The 15,399-nt window shown below is 42.4% G+C and overlaps 2 pseudogenes; both read left to right on the top strand.

Annotated features, from left to right (window-relative positions):
- The first annotated feature begins 450 nt into the window (after positions 1-450).
- LOC112431914 (TBC1 domain family member 2A-like) lies at positions 451-2,456 on the top strand (annotated as a pseudogene).
- Positions 2,457-13,044: 10,588 nt separating this feature from the next.
- Positions 13,045-15,198, top strand: LOC112431916 (TBC1 domain family member 2A-like; annotated as a pseudogene).
- The last annotated feature ends 201 nt before the right edge of the window (positions 15,199-15,399 follow it).

The following is a 15,399-nucleotide window of genomic DNA, read 5'->3' as shown; positions in this document are numbered from 1 at the left end:
CATGTCCGTGATAGGTTACTGGAGTCCAATACCAGCGTCGGCGGCGATTTAAGGCCCTCCATGCCTCGCGGCGGTGCTAACTCGATTAGCCGCTAGTTGCTCACCGCTCCGACAGGCGTCTCTCGGGGGTTCACTCCGGCCGTGCAGCTTGCTCCGCTGTCCGCTCCGCTGCCACCATGTTATATTCTGGTCTCATTCACGACAGACTCCAGAATATCTATTTCCTACCCAACGGGGTAGTCAGTTTTATTAACAAGTCATGCGACTCAGATTGGTCCTCTGCCATGTACAATAGCAACATACAGCCTAACCATCCTTACTTGTGTGACACTCTAAAACGTCCGTGCAGCAACACAATCTATTGTGGAACAAAACATCTTGCAAACAATAATTCACATTATTACATGGAGCACTCCCTGCTGAGCCGCTGGGTTCAGTACCTTGCAGGCAGGTCCGACGATGACTTCATCATCTCACCTGAGCTCAAAATTCTGGTGCGTGAAGGCGTCCCTCGGGAGTATCGGCAGAGTGTGGCGCTGTTTGGTCCGAGCCAGAACTTTGACAAGCCAAGAGTGCCACACGCAACGCTATCAGCAGGTACAGCTGTAGAGAGAGAGAGTGCTTTATCCGCACCTGAGCACAGGTGGCTCCTCCTTCTTCCTGTCGGGAATGCTGGCGAGCACTCAGTAATCCTGTTCTGTTTCCAGCTGTGTGAGAAGAGTCGGACAGCTCCTAATCCTGCCTCCAGGCAGGTCCAGCTGGACCTTCACCGAACCCTGACGACCAATCAGCACTTCTCCTCGCCGTCCAGCCCCGCCCTCCAGCCCTGCCCTCCAGCAGCTCCGCCGCATCCTTCTGGCCTTCTCCGGGCATAACCCTGCCATTGGCTACTGCCAGGTACTCAACAGGTCAGAACAAAAGTATAAATTTTATATCTGAGTTCTTATGTGGACCCGCCTTCCAGGCAGAACCTCACCTTCCATCAATGTCCACAGGTTAGCGGCCCTCGCTCTGCTGGTCCTCCAAAGTGACGAAGACGCCTTCTGGTGTCTGGTGGCAGTCGTGGAAGCCATCATGCCTCAGGACTACTACACCAAGAATCTGGTGGCCTCTCAGGTCAGCAGACACACTCACCTGCTTGCCTGCTGTGATCTGTTTTAGTGATCAGTGAGGCTGATCTCTGTGAGTCTTTGTGCTCAGGCGGACCAGCGCGTGCTGAAGGACTTCATGGCGGAGAAGCTTCCTCGCCTGGCATCTCACTTTGAGGATCACAACATTGACGTCTCTCTGGTCACCTTCAACTGCTTCCTGGTGGTTTTTGTGGAGAGTCTGCCCAGCGACATCCTGATGCCTCTGTGGGACGCCTTCCTGTATGAGGGTACCAAGGTACCATACACCCGAACACACCATGACAGAAATGCAGACAACACTTGAATGCACCACAGTAGTGTCCATGGAAACAAAAATGATTTTGTTTTCACCTTTAGATGTCTTTATTTACATTTTAGGAGTAATAAGACATTGTTTACTAAGCATGGGGAACTGTCATGTGACATGAAATAGGAGTGGGAAAGCAGATCATTCTAGTAACGACCTCACAGTCTACCACAAGCAGCGTAAATCCAGACGATGAGCGGGACAATGGCTTTGGGCTTGTTTCTGCAATGTGACAAATGCAGCACAGCTTTTACATCGTTTGTCTCAGGAAATAAAATCACAGTTCAGACACAGAAATATATACCACACAGGGATAAATGCTGACAACAGCTTCAGCCACGTAGATCCAACCCAAAAGTTTAATTTAAACTTAAAGCTCAACTACCAAGTAAGTTAATATTATCTGGCAACTGAGGAACCAAGTGGCTTATTGGAAATCGATCAGAGCTGTAATGAGTAAAGGGCCCAACTGCACCACAACTGAAAGAGTAATTTTATGACTCACCTCCTCAAAGTTTCCAATTAATTGTGTGGCGTGAGTGTCCTGTTATGAAATGCGTGTCTGTGCTGCAGGTGATCTTCAGATACACTCTGGCTCTGTTCAAATACAAAGAGGACGACATCCTGAAGATTCACGACAGCGTGGAGATCTACCAGTACCTACGCTTCTTCACAAAGACCGTCTCCAATGCCAGGTACGCACTCGCCTCCACCCGCCTTAATCTACGAGCTGTTACACTCTCAGAAGTGTAGCGGATGTAGCTGTTGAATCTTTGAGCTTCAAACCCTTTTTACTGAAATTTTGTGAGAAGTTTAAATTTCCCTGATCACAGTAACAACGATTTAAAGATTTTTAAGTATCTGCAGCTCTCGGATACATGTGGTCCAGTCAGTCCAGTATTTCCTGCTCAAACTGCAGTACCTGAAGTATCAAGCAGCATAAAACAGAAACACTCAAGCTGATCAGTTTCCAGTTCCTCTGTGTTGGTGATCGAGTCCTTTCCACCTGCGTGTGTCCATGCAGGAAGCTTACCAGCATCGCCTTCAACGACATGAACCCATTCCCCAGCCGGCTGCTGAGGAACAGGCGAGTGCTCCACCTGGAGCGCCTGCAGGCGGAGCTGCGTGAGCTGGAGGAGCAGCACAAGGAGTTCATCACAGAGAGCGTCGTACGGAAAGACAAAGAGCTCGACGTCATGGTGAGCGAGGACGACGAGGACCTCTGATCACACGGGACGCTTCAGCTGCTCACTTCGAGACGACGATGAGTTTTCCATGAGTTCAAGAGAATTTTACTAAACCGGCTGTTAACTGGTTTCCTTCACACCAAACACAGGATTGTGTCAGGTTCACCATCTCTACTAACACTACAAGGAAACAGACGCATACAGATTTAACTGCATCACATCTCTGAAACAAGCTTGCAGTAAACAAATGTGTACTGTGTTCACGTGTGTAATAAGTCAGGCTGCAGAAATGTGCAGATGTACTTCAGTGAATTCATTTGGATTAATATGTGATAGCTTATTTATTTCATTGCATCTTTTGCTTTATACCTAAAAATGCGTGACATTTCTAAATGTAGTCACATCCCTATGAAACATGGTTGATTATCACCTGTAGTCACAGCTGGTGATAAAGTAATTAAAATGTCCAGCTATTCAAAAATAGGGCATTCTGCACAATGAGTACTTTTTGGTACTTGAAGTATATTTTGATGCTGATGCTTCAGGGCATTGTGCTGCATTGTCGACGCTCTCTGGGCTTCCGGTTAGAACGACCTCACAGTGTTTTATTTTGATCTGGTGTAAAGTGCATTGTGCAGAAATGACAGCATGATAGTCACATGATAAAACTGACTTTTCTTTTTTTTTTAAATTTTACTGGGTGTGCATCTTGTTCAAATGTCTTTTTCAGCATTTGTACATAAATATTCTGTATATAAATATTTGATTTTCATTTATTTTACAGAGTCCTTTATTTTGTTTCACAAATATGACATTCATGTCAAATGACATCTGCAGACTTTATAATGACCAGCAGGGGGCAGTGTATTGCAGTCTATGAGAACATTTACTGAGACCTGTTTCATGCACTAGTTTCATGTCTCATTGAATCCAACATGATGTTGATTTTGTAAATTAAGGTCACATCTTCATCACATCTAATTTCAAAACACTGATCAATTTTAAAAAAAAAATGAATTCCATACCAATTGCAGGAATAAAATAGGAATAAATAACAAACGAGAAATACATACAAAACAAGAGAAAGGCACACATGAGAGAACAGGTCACATGACAGCACAGCATTATCTACCCACAATTTGAACTAAATAACAGATAGCACAGGCAATGAAAACAAACGGAAATCAGAATAAATTTAAAAACTTTTATTGATGTTAACTTGAAGTGCTGAATTAGCCCTGTTGTCAGTTCAAATCACTTCAATCTATAGCGCACTTTAAGGTCTTTAGACCTTAAAAAGTAATACACTGCAAGGTAAGCTTGCAGCATCTTACTTTAAGGTCAACTGTGAAACTTTGTGGAAAGCCTGAGACAAGTTGATGAGTCAGTGAAGCGCACTTCCTTCTGATGACGGCTATACTGAGGTGAGTTTTTAAGCATATCCTGAACTTTATTCATTATTAGACTTCTGACACCTGGCAAATAAACTCTCACGCGATATGAGAACATAACAGCAAAAAGCCAGTAACTGGTACATGAATGGATAAAAATTGGATCCCTCTTAGATTGAATTGGTTGCCCTCTTATATTACGTTGTTTTGAACCTAACCGCATCCACTGAATTAATGCAGTTTTCAGGACAGTAAAAACAGAGAACTCTGATATACACAATTTCTGATTGCTGATAGTGTTTCTTAATGCAAAATGGGCTTCCATTTAAAATGCAATTGCTTTATGTTCGATCTTTAGTGAAGAAGGGTCATTTTTGATTCTGTGGACAAGGGATGCAAATGGAATGTGAAGGCAACAGGTAGTAGGGTGAATTAGGGTTTCGTGTGGTCTTCAGTGCATGAATTTTATTGCCACTTTATTTCAACTTTTTATTAATGTACTCAAAAGAAAAACAAGAACCACAAAGGAGATTCTTGTGATTCTTGTTTGTGCTATCTGTTTGTGAAAGAAAGCACATTTTACCACATCATACTGTGTTTGCTGCCATTTATTTTACTCGTCCTGCCTGAGTGTCTGGGCTGCGTTTGTCTGTGCACCTTTGTTCTGGCCTTCTGCTGATGGGTTTCACATGCTGGGCTTTCCCTCTTGGTCCACACCCAGCAGCCTGCTGCTGACCACACACAGCCTACAAACTGATCCATCCATGCATCCATCCATGCATGCATGGCCTGGTTATTGTTGAGTTATCACCTCCAGCTCCTTGCTCATAACCAGGTAGATACTGGGCTGGGCCTGATCTCTGAGCTCAATAACAATGACAAAAATGCCAAACACTTTACTCTTCATGGTAAAAAATGTTTATAATACAGTAAAAACTGGATGTAGCCAAAATCAGTGTTTTATATACAGTGTAAGTGAACAACATTGCTACACTGCTAGTGTTTGATTGATAGAGGCTTTCTTTATAAGAACTATGATATCATTTCTTTTGCTGATTAACAGTTTTTATATAATTTTTATATCATATATAGCTTTCAAGAAGCCAAAGATCACTGGACGAAAAGACTACAGACCTGTGGCTCTGACATCTGGTCAGGAAGTCTTTTGAGCGCCTGGTTCTCTCCTATCTTAAGACCCTCACGGCCCCCCTCCTGGACCCCCTGCAGTTTGCATACAGAGCCAACAGGTCTGTAGACGATGCCATCAACATGGCCCTACACTTTGTCCTGCAGAATCTATGCTAGGATCCTGTTTGTGGACTTCAGCTCTACCTTCAACACCATCCTTTCAGACCTTCTTCAAGGATTGCTTTCCCAGATGAATGTGCCTGATCCCATCTGCCGGTGGATCACTGACTTCCTGACGGACAGGAAGCAACCAGTGAGGCTGGGGAAGAATGTCTTGGACTCCCGGACCATCAGCACGAGCTCCCCTCAGGGCTGTGTTCTTTCTTCTATGCCCTTCTCCCTGTACACCAACTGCCACACCTCCAACCACCAGTCTGTCAAATTAATTAAGCTTGCAGATGACACCACCATTATTGGACTCCTCTCAGACGGGGATAAGTCTGCCTACAGGATGGAGGCTGAACATCTGGTGTCCTGATGCAGCCGCAACAACCAGGTGCTGAATAAGTGTTATTTTCATTTACCACTGGCCCAAGTACATTTTTATTGGCTTGTGAACAAAGCTGTAGTTTTTGTATTTTTAAATATTAACGCAATTTAATTGACACATTATTTATATTATTTCACTTTCAATGTGAAAAATGCTGGAAAAACGTTGAAAATAATGGTCACCCCTGTTCGCTGCAATGTAAAATAGTACAACTGCTGTCAGCCTTCATTAAGTTGCATCATTTAAACATTTGCATATTTTTATTCAACTTCTGCAGGATGCTTTGATGAAAGACTCCCTTTTCCCAAGTAGAGGCTTTACTAGAGGTCACAGGAACAGCGCTGCTGTTTTGGATGCGGAAAAATGTTGTCTTTCACTCTACCTGAGCTCAGTGTTTCAGTAAGGGCTCCGCCTCATTGTAGCTGACGCTGAAATGTTTGTGTGGGTTGCCATGACAACACCAGAAGTGCATCTGAGATCGTGTCCAAATTCATGGGCTGCATCCTCCTGAGGACTCGGTGTTCTGACAAAACGTCTTACTTTGGCAAAACGTCCTACCGTAAGTAGTTCATGCGTTCTCGGCGGCTCTAGTGACCCTCGAACTCTCGGCTAGCTATCGAGGTGGTGGATAACATACGTCTCCCCCACAAGAGCACGAATCTACAACTTTTCTACTACTGGTTTTACAAGGCGTACACGGTAAAAACATTATGCTGTTATTTGTTAAGCACTTGTGCACCTTGTGAAAAGAAATAAGTGGCTGAGATGGATGTCATATGTGCTATTGATATTATTTTACTCGTTTCTAGTTTTCACGGTGCTCCATGATTGTGAGAGGAATAAAAAAGAATTGTGGACATCAGTACGAAGCATGGATTCTTTTGACCAGAGTAGATACACTGGTCCCTTGAATATACTAATCTTTTTGAGGTGGGTGACTGTTCCTGTGTATTTACAGAAACAATGGTTGTGATAACCTCAGCTGTTTCAGAGGGTGACTGTTCGTTGCTTTGCGCACTTTTAAATCTGTATACAATGGTTTGTTCCCTTTTTGTGTTCTGAGGTTTAAACAAAGATGTACTAGATGTATTATACCGGTCCCTCGAATCTACAAATCTTTTAGATGTGGATGACTGTTCATTTTCATCTGTGTTTACAGAAACACTGGGTGTTGGAACCTCAGTAGTTTCTTTTTGGCTGACAGACTCTGGAGCTGTACAAGAGGAATAAAGAGCTGCAATGCTTTTGTGAACCTGACCTGGGAAGGGAGAGAAATATATTTTTGTTTTGTTTTTGTTTGTCTTCTTGTTTTTTTTTTTTTGGGTTTTTTTTATTCATATTTTGGATGGACAGAAACGTTAACAAATATACAACTGGAATAATCATACTGTCAGTTCTCTGTCCGTTTCTTAACAACAACCAACAAATAAGGACTAACAGTAACTAAGACAAACAGACAAACAAACAAACAAAAAAAAAAAAAAAAAAACCCAGGAGAAACAAAATGATATACCGCCTCCTGGGAAACATCAGCAAAAACAAAAGTAATGGGGGCAAAACACCCAGGGCCCTGTTTCAGGAAGCCGGTTTAGTGGAAAAACTGAGTAAGTATACCCTGAGTTAACGAAAACGCCGGGTTTTCGGTTTCACAAAGCGAGTTCAGATGAAGCCTCAGTGAGTCACTATGACGACACACTCCGTGAAGCTAACCTGCCCCCTAGCAGGTTTACTACAACTAACCCTGACTGTCTCCGCCCCTTTGTCGGAAACCTGACAGTAGGAAGTGTCAGACATGGCGTGCTCCTTCCTTGAAGAGCCAGTAGATCGTGAAGCCCAAATTCTCCGCAGAGCTCTCCGCCGGGAGAGAGTGATTAGAGCGCGTTTGGACATTTTATCATTTCCTGATGATTTTCTGTGCGAACGTTACCGTTTCTCAGCACAATCTCTAAGTTATTTGGATAACATCCTCAGGCCATATATTACGCATGTGCAGGTATCAGGATGACCAAAACTTAATTCATGATGTGGTGATATTTGAACTACTACTTAAATTTTACATTTATTTTCACGGTTCCCAGGCGTGATTGGCTGTATAGATGGCACTCACATTCCAATCATTGCTCCTTCAGTAAATGAAGGAGACTATGTGAACAGGAAGTCTTTCCACAGCATCAATGTACAGGTACATAGTTCCCTGTAGCATTTCAAACTAACAAATTATTTCATTATAGTAATGGATGCTAATTTGTGTTCTCTGCACTGTGAAGATCATATGTGATGCTGCCAACATTATCACAAATGTGGAAGCCAAGTGGCCAGGCTCTGTCCATGACTCACAAATATTCCGTGAATGTACACTGAGCACAAAATTTGGACATGGTGAGTTGAGAATACTGTAAAATATATAAAGACCAATTGCTTCAGGGACATTTGAACTGGAGTGTATCCTTCTGTCTTAGGAGAGTTCACTGGCTACTTGCTTGGTGATAGGGGGTATCCATGTTTACCCTATTTGCTTACCCCTTACTCTGACCCTGAACCGGGCCCACAGCAGCGATATAATCTGGCTAATTGCAGGACAAGAGCCAGAGTTGAAATGGCTATCGGAATGCTTAAGGCCCGGTTCCAGTGCCTGCAAAGACTCAGGGTCACCCCAGAAAGGGCATGTGACATTATTGTGGCATGTGTGATTCTTCACAACATTGCCACAATTAGAGGAGAACACTGTCCTTCTGAACCAAACATCAGCAGTGATCCAAACCATGAACATCCTGACCCTCCCACGGACATACAAGATGGAAGCGCAGTCAGAGACACCATATGTCACAATCATTTCTTTTGACCCATCACCTCAACATGTTGAAAGAAGAATAAACAGATTTTTTGTTCAACTGGCTTTATTGGTCACCTGTGTTTCCTGTACACAAAGTATTAAAAGATGTAAACCTCATAAAGTGTCTCTGTTGCTTCCTCCTCTGTAACAGCTGTCAATGTTTCTTCATTATTTTCCTGCAGTAAAGAAATAAACAACATTGCTGTTCTACTGTACACTCATATAATCTGTGGAGTATTACTCACAACTGCATGTTGGTCTGGCTCAACAGGAGGCTGCACCAGATGCAGTACACCATCACCATCAACTGATAGAATATGAGGTTTATACAGGTCACTTATAACTTACAAGGGACCAAATGGCAATTAACAAACATACCAATCACCTTACACTTCATTGTCATTATGCTCTCAAAGACAACCAAGACTGAGGGAAGGCAAAATCAGTAGGAAAATAACTTCACTACAAAATAATCCATTATGGTAAAGAGTTTATCAAATGAATGAGTAGCACTGCAAAGGTGACTGTGAAGAAAGGATGTATGCACATCATGTATTATTTTGAATTTACCTCTTATGTGGGCACTTGTGTCTTGCGGGGTTATTGACTCAGAGGATGTCCCCGCAGAGATGCCTTCGGCCACAGGGCGCCCACTGTTTTGGCTGAGGGCAACTGCTCAGCCTCTGTGAGTGGTGGAGGACCCCCACCTGTTTTTCGGGCCTCCGCTTTTTTTCTGTTGGCTATAACGGGTCACATTTGAGCATACAGAGTAAGCAAATATGTACTTGTAATGTGCTCAGATAATTTCAATAAGTGCTTACAGAAAGAAAATTAATGTAGCCTCTAACTGCAATTGATTTACACGGGACAAACAGACCAAGCACTATGGCTCATAATACAATTACACCTTACCTGTTTGGACTATATTTTTATATTTCATTTTTACTTGCTGCCAGGAACGTTTGGGGCCTGTTGGGTTGCACCTGCGCTCACATCACATCACAAAATAAAATGTATAAAATAACAAATAAAATAACATATGATAAAATAACGTGTTAAATGGGTGGAAATCCCTAGATCAATGTTTAGATTAACACTCACGCATTGACTCTGTCGGCTATGTTTTGCCATGAATGCTCCCTTTCTTTTGCAGCTGTGGCTGTGTTACTTTTTTCCGCGGAATTTGCATGTTATCGGCATATGCTGCCATCAGAATTTCGGCCTCAAGCGCTGTGAAATACATTGACCGCGCCTTCTTTCCCTCCATCTCCATGGTGACTCGCTTAATCTGTGCTCCGCTTATCAGGGCTTTATGTATCCTCGTCCGCGCGCTTCACTTGGGGTTAAAGCAACTCCGCGTTGACTGAACTAATTGTTATCAGCCTTTCTGAAACCGAATATTCCGAGTTGGACAGTTCGGGGTTACTCAACCCTGAGTATCGTTTTTCACTCTGAGTTTTCTAAACCGGCTTCCTGAAACAGGGCCCAGGTGCCTAAAAACAAAACATAACCTTGACCTCTGATGACATTAAGACAATTTCTTCCCTCTACTGACTTTCAAAGTAAAAAAAAAAAAAAAAAAAAAAAAAGACAACAACAAAAATACCAATGACACATGAAACCCCCCCCCCCCCCCCCCCCCCCCCAAAAAGAACATTTATCATAATATCTAGGAGACATTGTCGATGTACACCAAAAAAGGACCCCAGACCTGCTCAAAAATGTCTTCTCTCCCCTTAATTCTGTACATAACCCGTTCATATGATGCCATCTTAGACATTTGTTCAGTCCATTCCCTGAGAGAACAGGGGCTGGATGACTTCCAGTGCCTAAGTATTATCCTGCATCCAGTTATGAAAGCCAGACGCATCCACAATCTCTGTTTTTTTGAAAGGATAATTTGTCTTCTTGTTTTATTTTATTCCTTGTGGGATTTGGATCCAACAAGTAAAGTATGCATATTATGCACACACACAAACACACATGCAGCTATTACCATTTCTTGTATTCTTGAATAAAGACATTGATCTGACACATTTAAAATGCAGCCAATTGTTTTTATTGTTATATTATTAAGAAAAAAGAAAAGGTGGGGGTGGGGGGATGTAAAGAAGAGCTTAAAGGAAAGGGCTAGAGGAGAGAAAACCCCAACAATTAGCAGGGCATTTTTTTACTTGGACAAATTGTTAATAAAGTTTCCATATCTGTAACAATGATGACAGTATAATTGTTTATAAACAATTATATTGACAATTATATGTGTCCAGTATGTTGGCTCATTTTCTTTTACTTTTTGCATTTGAAAATAAAAGTTGGGCTGATTTTGACACCATTACAAGAAGTGTTGTTAATGATTCTTTTTGAATTAAAATCAGGTTACCACAAATTGTTTTTTAATTTAATTTCATTTGAAATGTTTGTCAGTGGGTAAAAAATTCGTAATGCAAAGTCAGAAACATCGAGTTATTCTTGTACTGCATGCTTGCAATAAATAAGTTGTCCTAACAGTCAGTCAAAGGAGCTTGGAAAGAAAAGCGTCTGGACTTCTTTGAGTTGAAGTGACTGATATATATATTTTTTGTCTGTTTGTTTTGTTGGTTTTTGTTTTTTGCCCTTTATCACCATTCCTCTTCCCTGCTGTTTTTCTTTCCCTCTTTCTTTCTCCCCTTTCTTTCCCCCAGTCATGTCTGTCCTATGTGTAGCAAGTGAAAATAAAATAAACAATAAAAACAAAGGTGAATCAAATAGACCAATACGGCAAGGCCGGGATGGTCCATTTGGTAAAGTAAATCCGTTAGTTATATTTAACATAATGTTAAATGGTAACATTCTGTTTACAATGTTACCATTTCACATTATGTTAAATGGTAACATTCTGTTTACAATGTTACCATTTCACATTATGTTAAATGGTAACATTCTGTTTACAATGTTACCATTTCACATTGTGTTAAATGGTAACATTCTGTTTACAATGTTACCATTTTACATTATGTTAAATGGTAACATTCTGTTTACAATGTTACCATTTCACATTATGTTAAATGGTAACATTCTGTTTACAATGTTACCATTTTACATTATGTTAAATGGTAACATTCTGTTTACAATGTTACCATTTTACATTATGTTAAATGGTAACATTCTGTTTACAATGTTACCATTTCACATTATGTTAAATGGTAACATTATGTTTACAATGTTACCATTTACATTATGTTAAATTGTAACATTATGTTTACGATGTTACCATTTCACATTATGTTAAATGGTAACATTATGTTTACAATGTTACCATTTTACATTATGTTAAATGGTAACATTATGTTTACGATGTTACCATTTTACATTATGTTAAATTGTCAGTAGGCCTGGTACCGGAACCGGTACTGGACCCCCTTTTACTTTCAGCCATCAGAAGAGGGTACACTGTGGTCATAACAATACTCAGACTGTAGCATTTAAAGGTCCCAAAGTGTACCAGGAAAATATCCCCCGCACGATTACACCAGCAGCCTGAATTGTGAATGTGAGGGAGGATGGATCCATGCTTTCATGTTGTTCACTCCAGGCTGATATAAAAATGATATAACTAATACTACTTCTACTAATAATGACAATAACAACAAAATAATAATAATAATGTCAAAAATACCAGTAATAATAATAACAATAACAACATAAACAACAACATTACTACTACTAATAATAAAGATAAACAAATGTATTAAAAAATTAATAATGATAATAATAATAAAACTGATCATAACAGTAACAATATCAATCATAACAACAACAGTACTAACAACAATAATAACAATAACAATGAAGGTGTTGCTGCAGATCTGAGTCCCGACTCTGCTGCCTTTCTAGTGCGGCAAAGAAAGTAAGAAATAGAAAAAGAAAAACACAAATAAACTGAGTGTGAGGGTTTTTCTACAAGTTACACTGAATATTTGCACAGACATGCTGACTGTTTGCTGGGAGACGTCACCTGTCTTTTATAGAATAGCAGGTAAGCTGTTCTCTGCCGCTGCTCACACACAGACTCACACGTGGTCTGGCAGACCAACTCGTCATCGTACGTGAGCCGGCTGTCTGTGACGTCGTCTCTTCCGCTCATCTGGTGAACGCCGTCACAGACGTAATGTCCTGAGAGGAGAAGGCGCACTTATTAACGTCTCATAAACTTTCAAAGCTGACCTGCATTCAGCACATGTGTCTGAAAGCACCCACTCACCGCTGTAAGCTGAGGAGCCCAAACGACTGATCACGCTGACCAACAAATAGCGAGCAGTTTACTGGGAGAGGGCAGCGGCACCACCCGTTAGCTTAGAAATGGGCTCCATCCATACTTGAAATGAACGGTGTGCCTTTTCCCTTACCTCTTCAGTAAAGGCTGTGTCCTGGCTGATCACCAGCTGCTGTGTCAGAACAATGGGGCTGTTCTTCTTCTCCACGGTGAACGATGGAGTGAACGTAAACCACTTCAGCTGGAGGATCAGCACACTGAAAGAGATGAGACAAAGAGGAGAGGCTCAAAGGAAGACGCAAGGAGGACATGACATGAACAAAACTGACACCGACTGAACTGTGGTGGTTTGAGGCCTTTGGGGACCGATTTGAGGTTACTCACTTTGGCAGGTTCAAGAACAACAGCTCCTCTTTGATCTTCTTAGCTCCGCACTGGCATTCGTAGTCCAACAGGCCGCCCTGCAGCAGGGAGCAGGAGGAACAGGTGCATTAGAGTTAAACTCTTTTACAGATGAATTCACATATTCGTGGGAGCAAGCCTGTTCACAGAATAGAGTCTAAACGAGCTCTTACTTTCAGACTCCAGCCCCGCCCTTCAGCAGCTCCGCAGCATCCTGCTGGCTGGCACAACCTTGCCATTGGCTACTGCCAGGGACTCAATAGGTTAGAACAAAAATATAAATATTATATCTGAGTTCTTATGTGGACCCGCCTTCCAGACACAACGTCACCTTCCATCAATGTCCACAGGTTAGCGGCCCTCGCTCTGTTGGTCCTCCAAAGTGACGAAGACGCCTTCTGGTGTCTGGTGGCAGTCGTGGAAGCCATCATGCCTCAGGACTACTACACCAAGAATCTGGTGGCCTCTCAGGTCAGCAGACACACTCACCTGCTTGCCTGCTGTGATCTGTTTTAGTGATCAGTGAGGCTGATCTCTGTGAGTCTTTGTGCTCAGGCGGACCAGCGCGTGCTGAAGGACTTCATGGCGGAGAAGCTTCCTCGCCTGGCATCTCACTTTGAGGATCACAACATTGACGTCTCTCTGGTCACCTTCAACTGGTTCCTGGTGGTTTTTGTGGAGAGTCTGCCCAGCGACATCCTGATGCCTCTGTGGGACGCCTTCCTGTATGAGGGTACCAAGGTACCATACACCCGAACACACCATGACAGAAATGCAGACAACACTTGAATGCACCACAGTAGTGTCCATGGAAACAAAAATGATTTTGTTTTCACCTTTAGATGTCTTTATTTACATTTTAGGAGTAATAAGACATTGTTTACTAAGCATGGGGAACTGTCATGTGACATGAAATAGGAGTGGGAAAGCAGATCATTCTAGTAACGACCTCACAGTCTACCACAAGCAGCGTAAATCCAGACGATGAGCGGGACAATGGCTTTGGGCTTGTTTCTGCAATGTGACAAATGCAGCACAGCTTTTACATCGTTTGTCTCAGGAAATAAAATCACAGTTCAGACACAGAAATATATACCACACAGGGATAAATGCTGACAACAGCTTCAGCCACGTAGATCCAACCCAAAAGTTTAATTTAAACTTAAAGCTCAACTACCAAGTAAGTTAATATTATCTGGCAACTGAGGAACCAAGTGGCTTATTGGAAATCGATCAGAGCTGTAATGAGTAAAGGGCCCAACTGCACCACAACTGAAAGAGTAATTTTATGACTCACCTCCTCAAAGTTTCCAATTAATTGTGTGGCGTGAGTGTCCTGTTATGAAATGCGTGTCTGTGCTGCAGGTGATCTTCAGATACACTCTGGCTCTGTTCAAATACAAAGAGGACGACATCCTGAAGATTCACGACAGCGTGGAGATGTACCAGTACCTACGCTTCTTCACAAAGACCGTCTCCAATGCCAGGTACGCACTCGCCTCCACCCGCCTTAATCTACGAGCTGTTACACTCTCAGAAGTGTAGCGGATGTAGCTGTTGAATCTTTGAGCTTCAAACCCTTTTTACTGAAATTTTGTGAGAAGTTTAAATTTCCCTGATCACAGTAACAACGATTTAAAGATTTTTAAGTATCTGCAGCTCTCGGATACATGTGGTCCAGTCAGTCCAGTATTTCCTGCTCAAACTGCAGTACCTGAAGTATCAAGCAGCATAAAACAGAAACACTCAAGCTGATCAGTTTCCAGTTCCTCTGTGTTGGTGATCGAGTCCTTTCCACCTGCGTGTGTCCATGCAGGAAGCTGACCAGCATCGCCTTCAACGACATGAACCCACTCCCCAGCCGGCTGCTGGGGAACAGGCGAGTGCTCCACCTGGAGCGCCTGCAGGCGGAGCTGCGTGAGCTGGAGGAGCAGCACAAGGAGTTCATCACAGAGAGCGTCGTACGGAAAGACAAAGAGCTCGACGTCATGGTGAGCGAGGACGACGAGGACCTCTGATCACACGGGACGCTTCAGCTGCTCACTTCGAGACGACGATGAGTTTTCCATGAGTTCAAGAGAATTTTACTAAACCGGCTGTTAACTGGTTTCCTTCACACTAAACACAGGATTGTGTCAGGTTCACCATCTCTACTAACACTACAAGGAAACAGACGCATACAGATTTAACTGCATCACATCTCTGAAACAAGCTTGCAG

This window comes from Maylandia zebra, linkage group LG2, assembly GCF_041146795.1.
Source record: "Maylandia zebra isolate NMK-2024a linkage group LG2, Mzebra_GT3a, whole genome shotgun sequence".
NCBI lineage: Eukaryota > Metazoa > Chordata > Actinopteri > Cichliformes > Cichlidae > Maylandia > Maylandia zebra.
The sequence above is the reverse complement of the archived record's forward strand: the minus strand, read 5'-3'. Positions and strand labels throughout refer to the sequence as shown.